The sequence below is a fragment of the Sitophilus oryzae genome, unplaced genomic scaffold (assembly GCF_002938485.1).
Source record: "Sitophilus oryzae breed Bouriz unplaced genomic scaffold, Soryzae_2.0 scaffold_1712_pilon_pilon, whole genome shotgun sequence".
Classification (NCBI taxonomy): Eukaryota; Metazoa; Arthropoda; class Insecta; order Coleoptera; family Curculionidae; genus Sitophilus; species Sitophilus oryzae.
In genome coordinates, this window is record NW_022146405.1 from 431,966 (window position 1) to 452,310 (window position 20,345).

A 20,345-nucleotide genomic window follows, 5' to 3' on the forward strand; every position below is an offset into this window, starting at 1 on the left:
TGGAAACACCCTTTTCTATAGGAGATAGACAAAAACTAATATCGGTGTCTGGAGCTCAATTTTTGTCAAAAACATGATGGTGAAAACCGCATATCGATATCTGTTACCGTTTCGGAGTTACGGGGTGTTTTTCAAAAATATGCATTTTTAACAAATCGCTGTAACTTTTTTGCTATGGAAAATTTTGTAATTTTATGAAAACATTTCCAAAGCACTTTTTTTACGTAGAATTTAATGGTTTAAGTATAATTTTTTTAAAATTAATAATTTAAGAATTATCAACAGAAAATTTGATTTTTTATATGGGACACCCTGTATATTTTTAATTTATTGAAAAGAACTTAAAATTACCTTTCCAAAAATATAACACGCTTGATATTTTGCTCGATTCCTCTTTGAGATATAGAGTATATAAAAATTCGCCCGCTTTAAAAAATAAGTAGGCTTTAAACACCGGCTGTAATGCAAAAAAATTCTAGCTGTGAGCATCAATTAAAACGAAAATATTTGCTATGAGATGCAGAATTTTATAACAATTTAAAATATATTTAACCAACATCAGCACATTTAAACTATATCTAATAACAATAAAAATAAATAGCAAACCAAGACATGAGATTTTGCTACAGGTGTTCGACATATCGACCGTTTTCTGTTATGGACAGACGAGGCAGTTTTTGAACATTTCTCGCGGAATTCATTAATTCAGTGGGGGTGAAAGATACCCTCTCATAACTGCTAAGTATTTCTAATTGTTGTCTAAATTATACGGAAGAATAGGGAACCTTTATTCTTCCGCAAATATATCCATAGGATTAGATCCATGGGCACTAAGTCAGGCGGCTTCGACGGCCAACACCTGGGATCTTGGTTAGCTATGCAATTATTCTTGAAATTGGCTGCAAAAATTTTGCTGATAACTTCAGCGTTCAGAGGCGGTGCGTCGTCTTACTGGAAAATATGTTTTCGAGTTCCATTAAGGGCATATCATCAATAAGAGGTCCAAAGCCAACTAGTTAAAAGTGGCGAACTTTTAAAAATTCTGTATTTCGAAGGGGATTTTAACAAAATATCAAGTGTGCTATATTTTTGGAAAGGTAATTTTAAATTCTTTTCAGTTAATTAAAAATATAGAGGGTGTCCCAAATAAAAAATCAATTTTTCTGTTGATAACTCTTAAATTATTAATTTTAAAAAAAATGTACTTAAACCATAAAATTCTACGTAAAAAGGTGCTTTGGAAATGTTTTCATAGAAATACAAAATTTTCCATAGCAAAAAAGTTACAGCAATTTGTTAAAAATGCACATTTTTGAAAAACACCCCGTAACTCCGAAACGGTAACAGATATTGATGTGCGGTTTTCACCATCATGTTTTTGATATAAATTGAGCTCCAGACACCGATATTAGTTTTTGTCTATCTCCTATAGAAAAGGGTGTTTCCGTTTAAAAGCGTCGAATTTGACCCACCCTGTACATTTTAAACATATTATTTTATTTTAAATTAATTAATTCTATACAGTGGCATTATCAAATAAAAGAAAAAGAAAACAGGGAAAGATATGTTATTAAAAAAGAGAAATTTTTGCATTTAAATTACATCTATAAAATATCTAATTAATACTGTTTTAGTGAGTGCTTTTTTAAGCAGTTAATTTAATACCAGTGGGTATTTGACGTTCTTTTAAAACACTTATGCAAATAATTCGTCTAGAAGTCTGGGCATTCGAAGCTGTCGTCTAATTAATAACTTTAATAGCAGAGACAATGGTTCAAAATTCAAAATCCAGTGGCTTGCGTTTCAAAAGAGAGAATTTTTTTTCTAAAATAAGTATGAAACAAAACCGGACTAAACATAAACCACTGTAACTCAAACCGTGGACAATATTATACTTACTGACCGGTAATAATTAATTAGTGATGAGCGAGAGTGGTGTGGTTTTGCGGTTTTGCATTTATTTACATTTTTTATTTAGATTTTATTTTTTACAAATAAAATATTTTATTTACAACCATATAAGTAATGTTGACATTTTCGATTTTTTAAAGGTTGGAAAATGTCAGTTTTTTAACTTTTGGGGAAACCACGGGTGGAAAGTCAGGGGCCGGAAAGTGAAATAGCAAAAGCGGTTCCACAGTTTCCACGGAAATTTCAAATAAAATAGTTCCAGCTTCGGGCGCTAGGTGGGAGTGCAATTAATTTTTAGGTTAAGAAGTTGCTACTAGTTATTGCCAGATGGCGTTCAATCAGATTTTTTTTGTAGTTTCGATAGTTTCCAACGGCCATTGTCATACTATTGTCAAATTCTCAAAAAATATTGTCGTTGTCATAGCGCCAATCATAATATTATCAAAAATGATTATCAAAACGTTTTTCAAACTATAATTTGATATATGTGTTTTTATTAGACAATTCCTTTTGTTTGTGGCCCTAAAAATCGTCCTATTAGGTACTGCCAAAAGTCACTAACTAACATTTTTCCGAACAACCAAATTCAATCACTAACTATGTTTTGAATCGGAGAATCGATTGCAAATGTCATTAACTACGATTTCTAGCTATTTATGTTTTATTTTAATACCGAATAGTTACTAACTATAACATCTTTATGCAATGCAAATATGGCAATGCAATTCATCTTTAGACGCATTTTTCTCGGAATTAATAAAAAGTAAGTTAGTGACTTTTGGCAGCAATGGGACGAAATATAATGTAAGTCTTTTATATTTTTGCCATCATTTAAGTACCTATTTATATTTACTCCATTTACAAAACTTTGGGCGTATTACGTTGGTCTTGTTTTATTATAATAAACGATGTTTAAATATTTGACATATAAATAAAAACTTTAAATAATAAATAATATTTACACATGTTTGGCTTTAATTTTATTTAATAATTGTATAAATTATACTGTTAAATCTTATTTTTTACACATCACAACGATACTTGTTATTAGTATTGTTGAATTTGTGTAAAAAATAAGATTTAATAATCAAATTTAATTATTTTAGAGCAAAATTCAATAAATACGCTCATTTAAAAAGCCCGCGCTTCGGTTCATTTAAAACAAGCCCTACTCAATAGATGGCGCCACTTCTGTAGGACCATTTTTCAGTATGGCAGAGTCCATTCTTTTTCTAGCTAGGTATATTCTTTGTGGAAAGTTTACTTCCCTCCCGTGGGCGGGAAGTAAATACAGATTTATTTACAACCACATATGTAATACTGACATTACTGGCTTATAAAAAATTTGAAAGTGTCAAATTCTGGTGGAGTTCCAATATTAAACTAGTCTTCAATACCAGAACTTTCCGACAACATTCTGGCTTTCTATGTTATATAAATTCGAAAAAGCGAACGAGAAATTCAAAGCTGTCACTTAGTTGTTTGTTTTGCTTTTGAAGGTTTGCGCCATAACAACCAACCGGTAACTATAGATATAGATATAACAACCGGATATAGAAAATGTCAAAACAGAAAACGACAAATTTTCGCATATTTTTTTTTCAAAATAAAATACTGTCCCTATTTTTTAATTAATGATGTGGTTGTAAATAAAATAGTATACAAACCTCGGTGTAAAGTTTCATTTTTGTCTCGAGATTTAGTTTATCTCGGCGCTTCGGGCCTCGGTAAACTATCAAATCTCTTGACAATAATAAAACACTTTCCACCTTGGTGTGTAATATATTATTATTTTTTTAATAACTTAAAAAAATAACTTTTTGAAATTTTTATTTACTTACCCCTCAACCCTATGATTTTTAAATAAAAAATATAAAAAAAGGTTTTCCGAAATTCTCCGAAACTATTGCCTGCGAATATGTAATTTATGGTAGACCAAAGTAGACGTTAACAATAAGTCATATATTGTACAGGGTGAGTCAACGATAGAGTAAAGTCCATTATCTCATTTGTTTCGAGGTTTACAAAAAAATGTTAAATACAAAAGTTATAGGGAATGTTAAGATACACATTTTAAAATTATTATAGAGTATACAGGGTCCTTCAAAAATGTGTGGCGGACATAACATATGTTTTTTTTAAATGCAACACCCTATTTTTTATTTTATTTTTAGATTCTGCGTAAAATTCTATAACTTTTTTATATATAATGTTATATACCTAAAATTAATGGTTTTTGTAATATTTAAATTTGTTTATACAAATGTTAAATTGCAGTGTGGTAAAAAATTGTCAGTTGTACCATTGTTTCTGAAGTTGGAATACCAAAATTTGGTATGAGAGTTCTATAGAGATTAAAAAGAAGATATATGTTAAGATATTTTAGTTAAATGCTACAGGGTGTTTAAAATATATTTATGAATTTCAACTACTTAAAATTAAAAAATCTCAAATTTTTTAAATGGTACACCCTATATATTTTCATTTTTTCTGATATATTTTGCAAAGCTCTTCAACTTTTATTAAGTATGTCATATACCTATTTTTAATAGTTTGCGACTTATTCCAATTTTTTCTATTTTTACCCTAATTTTTAATACAATTACGCTATAACATCATAGTTGCCGTGACAAAACAAACATATTTATTACTTATTTTTAACAAGTAGTTTAATAATTAGTTACAATTGTTATTATTAGTCAAAATTAACTAACTTTACTCAAATAAACTAAAATCGTAGTCGTGAATTTCTTGGTGTATTTCTATATTATGAAAGATGACATTTGTATTTTCCGTCGGGCCGAATAGCCGCAGATTAGGGTAATACTAACTAGATTACCTAATTATTGACGACTACTGATACTGAAATTTTCTCCGACATGCAGTAAATTTTTTTTCTCGTAGTAATTCTGGTTTATAATTCATTTCGTAAAACCAATATTACTACTGCCACAAAACCGTCCCATTATACATTGAAAATATTATAATATAATATAATATGAAAATGTTTTCTAGATAATCTACATCTATATTCTTGTAGTACTTAGCAAAGTACTATATAATATATAGCACAAGGATAGTACTGAACCAAAAAATATGTTTATTTTGGCTTGTTCGTGTATATCAGTCACATTGACTAATCCATTTTTAGGAAAATCTGAAACTATTACCTCTACCTCTACCATTTATACAAATTAAACTAAAATTCACTTTTTGTTCTTAACTTGCTTAACAGACATATGAAATTTTTTTTAGCGTAATTGTATTAAAGATATGGGTAAAAATAGAAAAAATTGGAATAAATCGCAAATTATTAAAAATAGGTATATGACATACTTAATAAAAGTTGAAGAGCTTTGCAAAATCTATCAGAAAAAATCAAAATATATAGGGTGTACCATTTAAAAAATTTTAGATTTTTTAATTTTAAGTAGTTGAAATTTATAAATATATTTTAAACACCCTGTAGCATTTAACTAAAATATCTTAACATATATCTTCTTTTTAATCTCTATAGAACTCTCATATCAAATTTTGGTATTCCAACTTCAGAAACAATGGTACAACTGACAATTTTTTACCACACTGCAATTTAACATTTGTATAAACAAATTTAAATATTACAAAAACTATTAATTTTAGGTACATAACGTTATGCATAAAAAAGTTATAGAATTTTACGCAGGATCTAAAAATAAAATAAAAAATAGGGTGTTGCCTTTAAAAAAACATATGTTATATTCGCCACACTTTTTTGAAGCACCCTGTATACTCTATAATAATTTTAAAATGTGTATCTTAATCTTCCCTATAACTTTTGTATGTAACTTTTTTTTGTAAACCTCGAAACAAATGAGATAATGGACTTTACTCTATCGTTGACTCACCCTGTACAGAATCCGGCAATAATGCGTCGGGCATCTGTATCCCCTAGAATAAAAAACTTGGGAATTTTGTTTAAGCGCATACTTAAAGTATGTACTAGGGTGTATTTCAGGAAAATATTTTAACTTCTACAGGGTGACACAAAAAAGTGTGAGTGGATCGGGATGATTTTTTTAAATGAAACACCCTGTATATTATTGCATTTTTTGGATGCCTTTCTGATCACTTTTCACAATCCTAAGATATAAGTAGATATATTTCAGTAGTTTCAGAGATATTAATAAATAAATAAAAAAATATATATATTTTTCAGCCTCTCTTATAAAAGAATTATTAAAAAACCAGGATTGTCCTGAAACCAAAACTATATTAGGGTTTACGCAAATGATGTAAATGATGACGTAAAGCCACATACTCACTACAAATGCTTTAGTGCGTCGATAGTGAGAATAATGCGGTTCGTCACCCCATACTTATTATGCGTTAATGCGTTAATGATGTCAAATGACGGCGGTCCTTTAGGAAGGAGCATATCAAAAATCTTGGTCCACCGCGATGGGACTCAAATATGGCCGACTTAAATTCCGGTTTATCAGTGCCGTTCTAATTTTATTTAAAAAATGTAAAACTATGATGTAGGGTAGACGTGGGATAGACTCAATAATTTGTTTTTTTTATTTTACGTTGTGAATATATGTTGGTAGTTATTAAAATTGTTATAAAAATATAATTTTCTAATAAAAATAGATAAATTATAATAATTATTTATTAACACAAACATCCGATACGCTACTGAAGCAGGTAAGTCAAATTGAAGTATCTAAATTCTTTGACATCTAATCTTTGACAGGTAGTAAATAAAAGCAAAAATGCAAGAAACAATATATAATTAGTTAATTTAAGAGAATTTCATAAATGATCGGTTTACTACATGTATGTATATTATATAGTCACTTACTAGCGAAAAGCTGTTCCATTATTTCACTCGATTTTTAACCCAGATCTACTCCACGCTACACAACCAACTATTTTAGAGTCTTTTTCAATAAATCGCAATAGTGCCACTGTTAATTTAAGTTCTGCCACAATTTCCATCTAGGTTTACTACCTTTATACAACTATCAGTAGTAGAATAAATAATAAATAACATAAAACAAGCTCCGTAAAGACTGACAATTCTACAAAATTTCAAATGAAATTCAAATATGTCAAATAAATCGTCAAATAGAACTGTCAATGATCCCCACCCTAGAGTCCTTTTTCCGCCCACCATACATGAATACATGGATAGCATAAGGTGTACGCGCACTGATTCGGTACCAGTCCGGCGAGAAACGGCGAAGGCGGTGACTCGACTATCGTAGATAGGTAGAGGTAGGAATCTGGCCTCTACAGGCCGAAATGTTTTAGTGGACGCCGGCGCCGTCTATATGTACGATGGTCGCAGTCGCTTTTGCTGGTCGGTCCGATCCGATGCAGTGCGCACCCAGCAAGGTGTACGCGCACTGAATCGGTACCAGTCCGGCGAGAAACGGCGAAGGCGGTGATTCGACTATCGTAGATAGGTAGAGGTAGGAATCTGGCCTCTACAGGCCGAAATGTTTTAGTGGACGCCGGCGCCGTCGATATGTACGATGGTCGCAGTCGCTTTTGCTGGTCGGTCCGATCCGATGCAGTGCGCGCCCTGCTTTATGCTCCTTCCTTAATCTTTTTATTCAAAGCGGCGCGGCGGTCTGTTCAATAGGGTGACCAAATTTATTTGCAGAAAAGTAGGACAACCAGGACAAAAAAGCCTGATTTTTAATAAAAAAAAACCTGACATTTAACAAATATGTTTATATAAAAAAATGTAACAATTTCTACTTAAGAAGACATTTGGTTTTTCGGGTTTTTAGGCCATTGTCGGTTAGAATTGCTTCCTAACGTTTCGCTGTTTAGGTAGAGAGTTTCAGAAACTCTCTACCTAAACAGAATTTGGCATTCAGCTATATCTAGGACCATGGTAGCGGTACAGAGAAGTAGACCAGTTCCGGAAGAACCACCACCGGAACAAGCCACGCCCCTTCCGCTGACGCATAAATACGCGCTACGCCGACGCGGAGGCATCAGTCTAGTGTGAGCAATCGGAGCAAACACACCTTTGAGGATGCTAGCCACTCGTGCTAGCGAAACGTTAGGAAGCAATTCTAACCGACGACGGCCTAAAAACCCGACAAACCAAATTTCTTCAAACGATGGCCGCGAAAGCCTAAACCACTACAATTTCTACTTAGGTAAAAACTACTTATACTTTTCAGAAGAACCAATTTCTTTTAAAATACAGACAGACGCGGCACGGCGTTTTATGTTGAACAGTTCAACATAAAAAGACTCAGGACAAAAACACGTATAAAACTTATCACAGAACTTCAATACGTTGATGACTGCTCTCTAGTTGCAAAAACATTACAGCAATTACAGGAAATGCTGAACACATATACCAGAGGGGCGCTATTCTGTAAAATCGTCGGTATCGGTAAGTTACGACAGCTCTCGATACGTATTTGTATATAGTAAAAATTTGTTAATTGTTCTTGCCATAGTTACCGATCGGTCCTATGGCAGATTCGCAAATTTGTACCGACGAAAATCGGTATCTCTACCGTGAGGTTGACAAGGGCACGGTAGAGATACCGAGAGTCGTCGGTACAAATTTGCGATATCTGTCATAAGGCCGATGGGAAACTATGATAACAACAATCAACACGACGCTCATTGGCCGTACGTACCGATAGCTGTCGGTAACTTGCCGATACCGACGATTGTACAGAATAGCGCCCCAGATATCGCAAATTTGTACCGACGAAAATCGGTATCTCTACCGTGCCCTTGTTAACCTCACGGTATAGATACCGAGAGTCGTCGGTACAAATTTGAGATATCTGCCATAGGGCCGATCGGTAACTATGACAACAACAATCAACACGACGCTCATTGGCCGTACGTACCGATAGCTGTCGGTAACTTACTGATACCGACAATTGTACAGAATAGCGCCTCGCATACGAGACTTTGGGCCTTAAGCTGAACATCGATAAAACGAAAATCATGTGCACTCCCCCCGAAAATCATAACAGTGCTATAAAAATCGGAGAAGAACTATTGGAATACGAAGCGGAATTCAATTACCTCGGCAGTTTGATTTCGAAAAAGATCACCGAAATTCAGCATAGAATTAGCAGCCTCAAGAGCATTCTGGAAATTAAAAGACAGGGTTTTCTACAATCATGACTTGACCACAAAAACGAAACTTACAGTGTACCGAGCAATAATAATCCCCACCATGTTATATGGAAGCGAAACCTGGGTGCCGTACCGCCGGCACACGAGCGCATTAAACAAGTTGCAACAGAGACACCTTGGACAACTGTTAAGAATCAAAGGGTACCACCATGTCTCAAACGTATCAGTCCTTGAAAAAGCAAGCTGCGAGAGCGCTGAAGTCATGATTATTGTCATGATTATTTGAAATCCCGCTTAAGATGGGTCACGTATACAGGATGCAAGAAAACCGCCTACCGAAATCTCTTCTTTACGGTGAGCTTGTAAAGGGTAAGAGAAAACCGGGTAGACAACTCAAAAGATACAAAGATATCGTCCTATTGCTGCCAAAAGTCATTAACTGACATTTTTCCGAATAGCCTGAAAATTCAACTAACTATATATTGAAGCGGAGAATCGATTGAAACAGTCATTAACTACGATTTCTGGCTATTTATGCTGTATTTTAATACAGAATAGTCACTAACAACAACTTTATGCAATGTAATTAATGTTTAGGCGCGTTTTTTCGGAAGTAATAAAAAGTAAGTTAGTGACTTTTGGCAGCAATAGGACGATATTTTCCATGAAAACTTAAAGGGGATAAGTATGCAGCACCAGTGGGAGGAAGCAGCGCAAAATAGAACGCAATGGAGGAGAATGATTGTAAACTCAGTTAACAACGACAACCAAAAAGTAAAGAGGCAACAAAGTAATGAGATTTTTGAATGTCCGGAGTGCGTAAGAGAGATAACATCACGTATCGGGCTTTTCAGTCACAGAAAAGCTCATGAAAGAAAACGGTACAAGGGTGACTCATTAGCATATTTGGAAAAGGCATTTTTTACGAATAATTTGGTACCGCACACTTGGTATTTCGAGTCAAATTGTCGTTATGAACCGCATGTTACCATTTTAAATAAACCATATGCGTGTTGTCAAAAGTTGGCATATGATATGTCATTCTATTCAGAGTGTCATTTTCTATTGAATAAAGTAGAAATATACCCAGAGTGCGGTTTAAAAATAAAAAGTTGTAGTCATTTCCGGTGAAACAGGAAGTAACAAAAAACAATTGAATACGTTAATTAATCCTAGTTTATGTCAAATACTAATATACCAAAATATCGTTTTTTTCGTCTGAAAAAAAGATCTAAAAGTTAAAGGGGTGAACCGCTTACTTTAAGAAGCTCACTCTGTGCAGATATATTCCATTTAAGGAATTTTATAAGATATGGCAATAGTTATTAATTAAACAATATACCTGGTGCGTCTCAAAAGTGGCTCGTTCACCCCACTAAACATTTTTATTTTTTCAGATAAAAAATCGAGATTTGGTATGTTAGTATATGACATAAATTAGGATTGATTGACGCATTCAATAGTTTTTGTTCACTTCCTGTTTCACAGGAAATGACTACAACTTTTGATAGAAAACGACACATTGAATAGAATGACATATCATATGTCAACTTTTGACATTTTCACATATGGTTTATTTGAAATTGTAACATGGGGTTCATAACAACTATTTGACTCGAAATACCAAGTGTGTGGTATCAAATTATTCGTAAAAAAATGCGTTTTCCGAATATGCTAATGAGCCCTCGTTGCATTTGAAAAAAATGAGATTTGATTAAAAATATGATTTGTGCATCTTTTAACCGGCCAGGGCAAGAAACCAAAAACATTAAACAATCATATCTATTTTGCCAGGGCCCCTTTATCAAAAATTAGTGTTTTTAACACAGCAATTGTTTTTGAGTGAATATGTCAAAAGATAACATATGATATGTCATTCAGTTCAGAGTCATTTTCTATCGAATAAAGTAAAAACATACCGAGGGTTCCATTTAAAAATGAAAAGTTGTAATCATTTGCGGTGAAACAGGAAGTGACCAAAAAGACGCACCCGGTATAAAAATCAGCAATGAACCTTCAGCATTATTTAATACAATACTAATATCCATATACGCGCGAAAAATGTGTGTTTTAAATTAACCGTTTCTCTAATATAAACAAAACATTATAATCATTTTATGTTGATTTTGGTGAATCGAACGAAAGTATGTTCAACTGAAGAAATATAATGATTTATGTTTTTACAAACACACACCTCTTTAAGAAAAAGTTTCTAAAATTATAAAATACTTAGAATGACAAAAACTTACCAATTTTCGGTTGGTGATGCACCACTAAAAACACGCACAAAATATAAAGATGAAAAATATATCAAAACCAACCGACTGTTAACGAGTAGAAAACATATAACTTAGAGAATCGTATTTTTTTGTGAAATCGACATAGCTAGGTAATGCCACACTATGACTAAAGGAAACTGCCCGTATCTGCAGCTCTCTTGCACCTACATAATGGGAAAACAACCTGTTTGAATTAAATCCGTGACCTTCATTTTAGAACTGTTCTATTGAAAATGAGAATAATTATTGCAAATTCTAATCTAGATTAATAAGAAAATGAATGACTTAAGCGAAACAATCGAAAGGACTTTGAATTCTGCACTGAAAAAATCCTACATATACAGGGTTAAAAAAATGCAACTACAACATTTAAATGATTTAGGGGTATTTGCTCTTTATTTGTAAAATATTTTCTTCTTTCTAGCACTTCCGGTTTAACCGGAAGTTGGTACCAATTTGTTTATTTTAAATAGAACACCTTATATACATATAGATTCAAAAGTTCTGCGTCGCCTTGTTTTGATGTGAAAACATTTTTCTGGGAAAACATTTGTTTTACAATGCAAACATGGCTTCGGTTATGCAACATAACCAAAGTGAATTAGGTTTCATTTTATTTAGGAATTTATTAAGCAAAAAAAGCAGCGAAGCAAGGCATTTCGATTTTTTTGATTCGGGTGATGCATCTCGAATTCGGGTGATTCGCATCTCGCATCCCTTCAAAATATTGTAAAACGTTTTTATTTAAAAAAATTTATTACATTATTTATTAAAATTCTCAGTAAATTTATTCAAATAACTAAATTCAATTTCAATTATTTAATGTGTGTATTGATCGAACTTTATAGATTTAAGGCTGAGACCTACGCTAAAAATAAAAATATCTCGACAATGCGATGATGCGACTGTCCTCGTTACATCTAGAACGCCACCGAACGTAAGCCGAGGTCAGCGAACTTTCCGGCTGCGATAACGCCTCCCGTTCGCTTTTTTAATCGATTGGTGATGCGGTTTCTGAAACACATAACACATCTCGTTCGCGTTATAAAATAACAAATATCGTTGTGCGTCGCGATGACCGAATTATTACTTAATTATTAGTTATGGAGATTTCGCTTTGACATCTGAATTGTCGGATGCGAAGTTCTCCAACTACTTCCTGTTAAATAGAGAGCAGTTTTTAAGAGGTTTTAAAGGTATATTATGAAGAGTGGTTAGTGTCATACTACACTGAAAAACTGGTTGCGCTGCGTCACTATTTGCGGACAGGTATTAACTTGCTTGTGTTACAAAAACTTGCTTTGCGTGGGTTGCGTTGCCTTGCCTTACCTAAGGTAAGGCGCACATTGGGACGCATGCGACGCAACCAAGTTAATACCTGTCCGCAAATTGAGACGCAGTGCAACACAGGCTACGAATGTGTTAAGGTAAGCGCGCATTTGTTCGCACCGGACGCATCGAACAAATCGCAATATATTTGTTATCATCGCATATTATATTCGGATTTTCTTCCCGCATTTTCATTTTAGTGCAATCCTCGAAGCGGGCTAGTACGAAACTTCTGTTTTCACGTTCGCTTCCCAAATTTAAAATGAGTAGTAGTTCTGATGAAGAATTATTTGCAATTGCATGTGCATTTGAAGAGAAAGGGTCCATAATGTAAATATGAAAAGGAGATTATATGGAGAGATTTCATACCTTGTTTGATGACTGGATAACAGATGAAGCAAAAATTTTCCAATCGGTTTGGATGACCTATGAAAATTTTAGAGACGACAATCAAATTCTGCAAGTCGATTCTTGTTTACATCGCGCATTTGATCGAATTTACGAATGACGTCATCCGCACGCATCGTATATACGGATTTAGTTCTTTTCTAATTATTCTGAACGGATTTCCGTGTCTACGATGCGTCCGATACGTATGTATGTGCCTTATCTCATTTAAAAGAAGCCAAATAATAATTTTCGTCCGTTCCGTGTGTCCGATACGTCCGCGTCTGTCCGATGCGAATAAATGCGCGCTTACCTTTAGTCGTGCGTCACTTTGTAGTCGAGACACAGATTTCCTTGTGCGTGCGGCACAATTACATGCAGTTTTCAATATGCAGGATAAAATAATAGAGACTGTTCGGAGTGATGTATGACACTATAACCACTCTTCATAGGTCGTTTTTTCATGTAATTGCTCATCCAAAAATATTTTCGCCGTTTTTTTCACATCGTATAGCAGAACTTCTGTTTCCCACTCTTCCTCCCAATCTGACTCAGAACTAAGATCTAGTAAATATTCTATTTCAACTGCCGACATTGTGCACTTTGCTTTTTTCAGAAACAAACTAAACCTAAGAAAATGTCTAAATTTCTTCACAACCTAAGAAAATTTCTTAGGTTTAGTAACAGCGTTTGAGCGTCTGGCTTGTGCGGCTACATGCGCTTCTGACACAGCACACGGTCAACCACAAAACACATACACAACGATCAACTTTCGTAGGTTGCGTCGAGAAATGCGTTGCGTGTGTTGCGTGGCATGCGTTCCAATGTGCGCCTTACCTTAAGGAGGCAATCAAAAGACACTACAGAGGGACACTGATTACCCCTGCGTCAGGCATGTGAGTAGCTGCATTAAATATTATTTTTACGCGAGGAATCTCGCTACCAGAGATGGCACATGTTTTTTGTTACAGGGTGTTAGTATAATTTCGCAAAATATTCGCATTCGTGAATATTCGAATATCCAAAAATATTCGAATAATTCACATTCGCATTCGTGAATTCGAATGTGAATATTCGTTACATCGCCAGTGCGTATGAGTTTGTAAGAGTAAAGCCAAAGGCATCCAAATAAAAGGGCATCAGAATTTATTTAGATCAAATTTAGATGTGTTTGGTAACAGCCGCATAGAGATTAGGGCAAATATAGATTTCCAGATTTCCATAGCTTCAAGTATGTGTACCCAAGCAACACAGATAGTAGCAGGTACGTTCCGGGGACTACAAAAGCGACCATCAAGTAGACTGCCACTATCGACGGCTACATTGCCGCCACGTAGCCGCCACGTAACTGTTACTAAAATGGGGAAGAATTTAGGGTAACTGGGTAGTATATCGGGTGGTCCCGGGCACTAACGCTGCCACTATATTTCGTAACTATAAAGTGAAAGGGTAGTAGCGGCCACTAACCTGCTACGTAGCAGCCTGGTCGCCCCTACGTAGCCGCCTGGTAACTGCTACTATATAGTAGCAAAACATTCTTCTAGCGACCTCTACTTTTAAAAAACGTTTTGAAATGAAATAATAATATAATATGACAGCCGCGGTGCTGGCCATGTTAAAGTTAAGTTAATAATGGCGTTTTATGTTTATGAGGAAAATTATGGTTTTTAATCGCGTATTTCGGACACTTCCAGGACTAATATTATAACGCACGTCACTTTACTGACAAATATTACCGAGTTAGATGGAAATATTTTAAGGCGCCTTCGAATTAATTCAATTTTGTAGATATTTAAGGACAAAAAATAATATTAAAATACTAAAAATAATATTTCGTAATGCACGAAAGTGTGTTCGAGTTCTAATTGGAAAAATAAATGCTTAAAGCACTATAAAACTTGGGAAAATAAAGAAAAAATGAAAATATATTAACAAATAAATTTAATTAAAAAATTTCTGAGAGTAAAAAATGGCTGACGCACACTTCGCTACGATAAAGTTAGGCTCTTCCCTATGAAATAGCAGGGACTACCCATTTTTTACTTTGAAAGATCCGCTACTTCCAGTGATTAAGTTGTTACTACCCAAAAGTTACTTTGTAGTATCGGTTACTACTTTGGAACCTTATTATTCTTAAATGTATTTAAATTTTGTACACTATGGTAACTACTGGAACTAGAAAGTTACTTTGAACACCCAAAAAGTCGGACAATCAGGCATTTTGTGATAATATAGTTCCATATGTTTCTATAAAGTTCCGCCTACCTCTCATCTCAAAACAATTTAAAAATACTTATTTTTTATCTAGGAGCCTTGGAAAAATATATTTGATAATTTAATGTTTTTCGTGTCTTGTCCTGACTGGTTAAAAGATACCTAAATTGTATTTTTAATCATATTTCAATTTTTACTATATTGTAATTGCATATTTCAATTACTACTAACATATTTGTAAAAAGCATTTTTTACGAATAATTTGGTACCACACACTTGGTATTTCGAGTCAAATTGCTGTTATGAACCGATGTTACAATTTCAAATAAACCATATGAGAAAATGTCATATGATATGTCATTCTATTCAGAGTGTCATTTTCTATTGAATTGAGTAAAAAATATTGAGGGTGCCATTTAAAAATCAAAAGTTGTCTTTTCCGGTGAAACATGAAGTGACCAAAAACAATTGAATAAAAAAAATGATGAATGAGAAAATCGAATTTTTACTTTCACTCTAATCTGATTTACTTCAATTCCAGGCTCCAAAATATCATTTAATTCTGTTACAAAATCATGTAAAAATTCTTGTAATGGAGGTTTTGACTCGCCACAATAAATAGCTGCCACCATGGGTTGATCGCAAGGATATTCATGCATTTTTAGGAGTATCGGCCAAAATTCTAATGGAGAACTCTTAAATGGAGGCAAGCCGTCAACGTTAAAAATTAGAGACACCTATTCTAAGTTGGTCTCTTCGGATAAACGTGCTACTAAAATCATCCTTATTCCATTGTACCAAAATTCTCCATTTCCCATTGGAACAATGGCACAATATCTCGGTGTACTCAATAAAGTCCTGCTGTTTCCTGGCAATAATGTTAAGCCTTCATTTTTTAGTATTGCAAGTAAATCTGTTAAAGCAATGTGGCTAATTTGGTGTTTTAAGGCCCAATGTCTTAAAATTCGTTAGTTCCTGACTGAAGATACTTTCTATTCTGAGCTCTGTTTTATCTTTAAATTCATCAGTAGTCACCAACTCGACATTCCTAGAAAAATGCAACTATAAGAACTTTACAAATATATAGAAAATACGACAATTGTACATAATAATAATATGTATATGAATTTTCAAAAATAGATTTAAAATAATTTATTGTCATTTCGAAGCCCAGTCATACTTCTCTAAATTTAATCCAATAAACCCTTTATCCTGGTGAACTTGTCTAGGAAATTCCACTAGCAGCGCAGTGAGCAAACAATTTTATTGATCTTTATTCTTGTGGTAACGGACAGGATGGGTAAATACGCGATTTGCTACTATAAAGAAATATTTTTTAGTTTCCACAACTTTATAGTAGCAAGACGTCAATAGGAGTATAGTACCCGTTACTTTATTAACAATTAGTACCCAAATGCCTCGTAACTTTAAGACCCAAAATATAGGATACTGCGACTATTCTGCGACTAAGCATGGGACTATATAGTAACAAGTACTTCATACACCCATTTTAGTAGCGCAGGCTGGTAGCCGCTCCGTATTTATTTTCACTATGTAGATTTTGCCACTTAGTGGTAACAATGAAAGGATTTGCGTAGTCCCAGTTACTAGATGCAACAACCCATTTGCTACCTTAATTTTGAGTGTTTAAATTCCAAATGACTAGTAACAGGGTGGTAACAGATACTATCCAAAAATACTTTGCAGTGGTATTACCGGATACAGTGACAAATTAGGTAACAGGGTGCACCCAGGAACTATGTTTTGGTAGCCAGTCTTAAAACCGAAAGGATTTGGAACTATCTGTGTTGCTTGGGTAGGTACGGTACAGGGTGTCCCATTTTGGTTGAAATCATACGGTATCTCCGTTATTAGTGAAGATAGAAGGATGCGGTTTGCACAAACCTGTCCCACTTTTTTGTCAAACGAAAGATGCTGTAAACAAAATTTTCATAGCCCTCTTTGTTTCTGAGCTACAGGGTCTTTTTGAAAATTTTGCAAGTATCTCTGTTATTGCGAAAGGTATCGAGAAGGTGAAAACTGTTTATTGTAGAACTTTTTACGGAGAATAAAGTGGCGTAGTCGGTTATTCTACGAAAATAATATTTTCGAAGATATGAACTAAAGTTATGTTTTTTTAAATGGAACACCCTGTATATTTATAAATTATATAATTTGGTTTGCCATAAGCTACTCAAAAATATATATCACTCTATAGTTGTTTTCACTATTTACTGCAATATTTAAAAGTTTTTATTAAAAGATCATATTTATTGGTAGGCCATATAAAAGAAAGTATTATTAAAAGTATACTGCTATCTGTCTCTTGTTTTATTTTAGGAACCAGTAATAATTTTTTTATACATTAGGAAAACTTAACTCTCTACCGCTATTTGTAAATTTTAGAAGTTATCGTACCGGAGCTTTTAGATATTCCTTTAGCTAATTTGCGTGAAATATACTTTCAGCAAGATGGGGCTTTCCCTAACAACTTTGAAAATATTAGAATTTTGTTAAATTATTATTTCTCAAATCAATGAATTGGAACCAATGGACCCATATCATGGCTTCCCTGATGATTCCCGGTTCTCGATTTCTGATTTTGGGGATTTTTAAAATATGAAATTATTGTGGCAACTACAACAATGTCGAACACCAGGAAAATTCTTTAATAATGCAAGATTTTAGATATTTGCAAACCCATCCCGTTACAATTCACACCAAATTCCGTTACATCCCATTACATCCCACCTAATTCCGTTATAAAGAAAGAAAAATATATTCAGAGATTCAGTGATAACAGTTCAAAGTAAAATATATCAATCCCAAATAAAGTTTTAATGTGTGTATGACTATTTTTAGTAAATACCATTTTGATTTTTATGTTATTTATCATGGCCTACTAATAAAAAAATGACATATTTTAAATATTGAAGTAAAAAGTGAAAATAAATATAAAGTGATATATATTTTTAAGAAGCTCATAGCAAGATGGATCACATGATTTATAAATATACAGGGTGTTCCATTAAAAAAAACATAACTTTAGTTCATATTTTCAAAAATATTTTTTCCGTAGAGAAACAGACAACGCCGCTGTATTCTACGTAAAAAGTTCTACAAGAATCAGTTTTCACCTTCTCGATATCATCCACAATAATGGAGATACGGGTGCTGTCCCAAATTGCAAAATTTTCAAAAAGACCCTGTAGCGCAGAAACGAAGAGCGCTATGAAAATGTTGTTTACGGCATCTTCCGTTTGACAAAAAAGTGGTACAGGTTTGTGCAAACCGCACCCTTCTAACTTCACTAATAACGGAGATACCCTATGATTTCAATCAAAATGGGACACCCTGTACTTTAAAAATATTAAAATTAGTCTAGAGAGAATTTTAAATCGTAAAACTAAGATTTTCATCTCTTTCGCGTCATAAAAATATACAAATATCATGTTTTGAAAACGTCAGTGGCGGCTCGTCAGGTGCAGTAGGTGAAGGGGCACTTCACCGAAAAAAATACTCAAATTAAAGAAAAAACTTTACTGCTTAAAATATTAATTTAGTTTAATATATTTACATGTATCTAAATAATAAAATTGTAATTTTTTATACAGGGTGCTACAAATTCGAGGTACGAGCATTGGTATCTCGGTAACCGTAATAGATACGAACATGGTTAAATTGGGGCAAAGTTGCGTTTTGAGATGTTCACCAAGATGCCATCAAAAAAGTTTTAAAAATTTCAAGGATTGCTGAGTTTTTTGGATAAAACGGATTTTTTTGAAAATGAATTTTATTTTTTCCTGTCGTTACTTTTAAGAAAATCAAACTTTGCACATTCTCATAGCCACTTTATAAGGGCTATCTGATAGAATTTTTATATTTTCAAATTAGCTGATAATTTGTGAGATACAGAGGCCAACTTAATTTTTTTAAATACGGACCTGCATTTTTTTATTTCAGATTTTGAAAGAACTCAATCTCCTGGGTACAATGATGTGCCACACTTAATATTTTTTGTTTCAGACATTTGAACACAATTTATTTAAACTAATTTCAAGTCCGGCTCTTTTTTTTTAAATATTTAATCTGTTTATCGTTACAATATTGATAAGCTTTCAAACTTAACAATGACGTGGGGTAAAACATTGAATATGGAAAATCAAATGCAATAAAATCATAAAAAATAATAAACAAATGAATACATTAGTTTCACGTCATTTGTAAAAGTGAAATCAGTACATCTCAACATTTATAATAAAGAGTACAAAATGCATTCTGAAGGATAAGATGAAAGTTCAAAGAGCTATAAATAAAATTGAACGAAAAATAAATTTGTGCAATAGGGAGGGTGGTAACCCTTTCGAACATGTAGAGCATTAGAAACTAGTTTGTAGAAGTTGATTTATTTATAATAACTACTATTAATATTAAGCATATTATTATATCGCACACTGAGAGTTCAAATTCAGAATAAAAAAGTTAAAAATATTATCTTTAAATTGCTGACCTGGGTATAATTTATTTGAATCTTCCAGTTGGTTCGATTTTCCATCAATGTTAATTAGCGCTGATCAATATTGTTGCGATGAATATAATCAGATTAAATAATTTAAGAAACTAGAGTCGGACTTGAAATTATTTTAAATAATAATTAAATAGTTTTGTTGCTGTAAAGGTATCCAAAACAAAAAAAAGTATAAAGTGTGGCATATCATTGTATTCAGGAGACCGAGTTCTTTCAAAACATGAAATAGGTAATGCAGGTCCGTATTTAAAAAAATTAAGTTGGCCTCTGTATCTCACAAATTATCAGCTAATTTGAAAATCTAAGAATGCCATCAGATAGCCCTAATAAAGTGGCTATGAGAATGTGCAATTAGTTTTTTGATTTTCTAAAAAATAACGACAGGAAAATATAAAATTGATTTTCAAAAAAATCAGTTTTTTCCAAAAAACTCAGCAATCCTTGAAATTTTTAAAACTTTTTTGATGGCATCTTGGTGAACATTCCAATACGCAACTTTGCCCCAATTTAACCATGTTCGTATCTCTTACGGTTACCGAGCTACCAATGCTCGTACCTCGAATTTGTAGCACCCTGTATATTATTTTTTT

General features: G+C 33.3%; 1 protein-coding gene across 1 annotated transcript in view; it reads right to left on the reverse strand.

Annotated features, from left to right (window-relative positions):
- The window catches only part of LOC115881291 (ABC transporter G family member 23-like), a 96,287-nt gene extending 84,779 nt beyond the window's left edge, over positions 1-11,508 (reverse strand). The window contains exon 1 of the mRNA XM_030898716.1: positions 11,268-11,508. The gene's annotated coding sequence lies outside the window, so the exon portion shown is untranslated. The remainder of the gene's footprint in view (positions 1-11,267) is intronic.
- Positions 11,509-20,345: the final 8,837 nt, after the last annotated feature.